Source organism: Oratosquilla oratoria, chromosome 34 (assembly GCF_046742065.1).
Source record: "Oratosquilla oratoria isolate Oo_2021 chromosome 34, ASM4674206v1, whole genome shotgun sequence".
NCBI lineage: Eukaryota > Metazoa > Arthropoda > Malacostraca > Stomatopoda > Squillidae > Oratosquilla > Oratosquilla oratoria.
Window position 1 is genome coordinate 40747790 of NC_134810.1, and position 4761 is coordinate 40752550.

Consider the following 4761-nt stretch of genomic DNA (forward strand, 5'->3'; position numbering starts at 1 on the left):
TTACATCAGTCAGAATATAAATGATTTGAAAATCCCAATGGTTCAAGCTGCAGATGGTGGGGAGGAAAAACAGAAGACCACTGGTTCAGTGCTTACCCAGTCTAGCCCACCATTGTTTGTCTACCACTGTGTAGTGTTGGTATTGGTTACCAGTTACATGCTTGAATTTTGGATTATAAAATGACCTATATTGCCATAATGATGACCCCCATGTCTTCTACAAGTGCTGGAGGGAAGAAAGAAAAGAAAAAGAAGCAAGTGGCACTCTCAATCTATAACAAACTGAAGGTAATAAAGCAAATGGAAAGAGGCAGAAATATAAAGAATATTATGGAAATTTTCAGCATTAACATCTTTATAATTTTGCATATTGTAATGGCAAAATTCAATGCAGAAAATTGTGGCAGGTGAACAGTTAATGGCAGTAGGAGATATTACAGAGAAAGTGATGAGCCTAAACTACAATAACTGGATGAAGTGGTTTACCTTTGGGTGAATAGAGAGAAAGCCAATATTTGAACTTACAATTACTGAGAAAGCAAAACGGATTTGTGAAAATATGGCTGCTGAGACAGATGTTAAATTTTCTTATGGGTGGCTGCCTGATTTTAAACATGGGAACACATTGATGTTGAAAGAGAAAATTCAGCCTGCTGACATTTCTGATGAAAAGTTTCCGCAGCTGGTTAATAACACAGCTTGGCTCTAGATCAAATATTCAGTGCTGATGAGTGTACTTAGGCTACCTGGTTTACTTTTTTGTGCCTATTATCGCAAAATCTACTCTACTTGGATTTGCTAACTCACAATTGCTGTTCAACACTTTTAGTAGTAAAATAACCTATAACATATCATGATATTTACTAATTATGTGAATGTATTTTTTGTTTTCAAAGGTTCCACCCAAGAATCCAAGAAATTTGACCATTAAATTTAGAATTTGTTTCAGTGCTATTCGGATTATTAGAGTAACACTAGTTTTAAATGAGGATGTAAGAACACTGCAGACTTATGCATTCCTATTAATGGGAACATTTATACTGATATACTGACTATCTATAGAATCATGAAAGGAATGGAAATCCTTGATAGGAATGATTTACTAAAAAAGGACAATGGAAAAACAAGAGGTGATGAAAAGAAACTCAAAAAGTATAACTATAGAAGAGATCTGAAAAAAATAGCTTCCCACACAGAGTGCTGGATATCTGGAATAACTTAGATAAAGAAACAGTGTGTGCAAATACTATTCAAAATTTTAAGAAAAAACTTGATGCTGAAAGATACAAAGATGGGTCACCATGAGTATAGCTCCCTTCCCATGTAATACAACTAGGTAAATACGTGTTTGATAGATGGAGAATTTGTCCCAAAAGGTCCAGTGGAGGAACGATCCTCCAGCCCACTGTCTAGATCAGCTTGAAAACTTTATTTCCACTTGGAGGTATGGTCCTGAGGAGGGACTAGTGATGGTCCTGCAAGATGGATAGTGAAGCTGCCCATTTTCAAAACCCAACGACCCCAACACCTCCATCAGGAGGTGCAACCCTGAGGGGCTGACACTTAGTCCACAGACTAGACCCAAAATCTCTCTCTGCTAACTTAAACTGTATTCATTACCTTTTTTTACACATGTGAAGCTGACAACCGACAACCGCTTTTTATCACAAATTTAAGAGCAAACTAGACACTGCGAGATACAGAGACGGGACACCACGAGCATAGCTCCCCTTCCCATAGGATACAACCAGGTAAATACTTTCAGCCAGTGACAAAGAAACAGCCCCATACTGATATAACACAGAAAGCAGTCCAAAATTTCTTCCCAGAGAGAATAGTTACCCTCCTAGCTGGCATAGAACGCAGTCAAAGCAGCCATCTATCAGGGACCAAGAGATTACAGCAATCCACAAGAGATAACACTGTACTATTAGCAACATTGTTTAACATATTCACACATGATGAAGGGGTTATCCCCGTCTCCAGACACACTGCTGAGGTCAAAGGCAATGCAGCAGGACAAAGTGCTTCTACAAATCTACAGGACCTGTTTATATATATATATATATATATATATATATATATATATATATATATATATATGTATGTATATATATATATATATATATATATATATATATATATATATATATATATATATATACATACATGTATTCACATATACACATTTATTTATTTAATAATGTATATACAATATTGTAAACATAGCCACAGTAAGCTTTGTTGTATTTTACTCTGCCAATCTATTTGCCATGGTGCCAAATACCATTCAGAAAAAAACTATTACAGCTTCAGTTGTGGAAGGTATGCTTGTGAAATTATTTTTCTGCAGCTTGCAGGCTAAACGTGTATAAAATGAAATTTGCACAACTGGTTTATGAAATAAGAATTAGTCTACTCTGCACACACTATATTATTGTGATATGTTTGGTTTTATATATAAACAAAGTATAATTAAGGTTACATTTTATTCTTACAGTTGTAGTGATTTTAAATATATATATATATATATATATATATATATATATATACATATATATATATATATATATAAGAATATTTATTGTCAGTGAGTTTTGACAATTTCATACTGGATTTTGTAGTAAACAATTTTAGAACCCCTGGAGTTATATATATGTATTTATATATATATATATATATATATATGTATATATATATATATGTATATATATATATGTATATGTATATATATATAATATATATGTGTATATATATATATATGTTTATATATATACATATGTATATATATATTTCTATACTCTTGATTGTGAAACTTTTATAACCAAGGGATTCTTTTGTTCATTTATTTATTTATCTATTTATTCAATTTTATTTATTTTTTTATTATTATTATTATTATTATTTTTTTTTTTTTTTTTTTTTTTTTTTTTTTCCAGATCTCCAACTCCTTTCTGTCTTTCCCTGTTTGCCTCTCCTTAATTCCCTTACCCTCTCCATTCCCTTCCTTATTTCTTTATTTCTCCTTTCTTCCTCGTATTCATGCTTACTCTCGTATACTCTGGTACTCGATAGTTGTTTTTTTTTATTGATTGTACTCTCATTATACCAACTGCAATTGTTTCAGTCTTAGTTTTATTAAAGTTGCCAAATAGCCATGCAAGCTATTTCATTGACTTTCTCACTCTGGAATTACTATGATTTAATTCCCATTGCTATTTTCTCAACAAAAAAAAAAAAAAAAAAAAGTATTTGGCACAGATTAGTTCCCACACCCACTCATATCCACTCATGCTAACTCATTCTCACTCTTCATTCTTCAATCTGTTTCTCTCTCTGCCTCTTTCTCATTCTTTATCTCTTTCTCTAGCTCTCTGTCTCTCTTTCCTACACTCTCTCTTTCTCTCTTCATCCCTCCAGCTTTGTAAGTGGTGTGAATGGTCATTTAGCATGGTAGAATGATTTATTATATTTAAAATTATGTGCACAGATTCCATTGTTCATAATTAGGACTTCCTAGAATGGCATACTTTTTACTTCAAGCCCTATATCCCTACAAGCACGGCATAGGCAAGTTTCAGGGAGAGATCCTTTACAGTACCAGTACTGTATGGGTTTAGTCATGGAATTGGGATCTTTTGGTAGGGCTCCCTTGGCATGTAACATGGAGTGATAGAATTTGTTAGCACTCTTAATTTCCAGTTATGTGTAGAGCACCATGTGAAAACACAAGTATGGTATTCTACAAAGACCACTAATTTTAGTTGGAAATATATCAGCTGGATTTACATACTGGCAGCTTTACTTATATTTAATCGGGCAGTCTAATGTGCAATGATTTACTTGAAGCTGCAGCATTATCTGGTTCTACGCTGTTGTGTTTTAACTCTTTTAGTGCTGGTATTCTTTTGCTAAATAGAATCACCTTCTGACAGACAAAATATAAAAGTCACCTGTCACAGCAAAAAGATTACCCCTATTGAATGGCAGTAGATTCTCCTCAGGGTAATAAAGTTGCATGGCAACAGCCAAAATGAAATCAGTCAAGTACCATGGTATAAGGCTTAAAGAATTCTTGTTTGCAAGTGCTGGATTGTCCTGCTTCAAGGCTTGACAGTAAGGTATTTGGTAGCATTGTTTTCCAACATTAATAGAATTGTGAGCTCTCTTGGAACCATGTGATTTAGATACAAAGGATGGTAATATTCAGTAGATTCTGAGCATACTTCAGGATGTTGCAGCTCGTACTGGTACTGAGTTGTCTTCCTTCCGGTAATTGCAACATTTGTTATTATTCCGTCTTGCTTGAAGAAATGCCAGTCTTGCTGGCACTTCAGTGTGGTGCTTGTCATTTTTAACCTATAGTAACAGGGATAACTTGAAATATAATTCATTCTAGACATTGATGAATTTTATAGATTTTACTGAAGTGGACAATTTTCTTCAGCTGAAACTTGGATCCTGGCCAGGAGTGTCTCCATTGATTGATATTCCAGTTAGCTAAAGTGCACTTGAAACCTTGTTCTGGTTGTCTAGCCTACAGCCAAATAGAATCATTAAGCATTAACCATAGGGAAATCTAGAAAGTCCATCATTATTAAAGGGGTTAAAGTCAATGGATTCTCCAAAATATTACTAGCCAATACTTGCTCTTCCTCACTGAATCTATTCTATATATTATAAATTTTAACCATTGTAATGGAAGGATGTATTTTTTATATTCATGAATGAATATGGTCTGAAAGGAAAGAAGACTGTTTT

The 4761-nt window shown here is 33.7% G+C and overlaps 1 protein-coding gene across 1 annotated transcript in view; it reads left to right on the top strand.

Annotated features, from left to right (window-relative positions):
* Positions 1-303, top strand: part of LOC143018228 (SREBP regulating gene protein) — an 11968-nt gene extending 11665 nt beyond the window's left edge. Inside the window, exon 4 of the mRNA XM_076173468.1 lies at positions 1-303. This exon is cut by the window's left edge and continues 1682 nt beyond it. The gene's annotated coding sequence lies outside the window, so the exon portion shown is untranslated.
* The last annotated feature ends 4458 nt before the right edge of the window (positions 304-4761 follow it).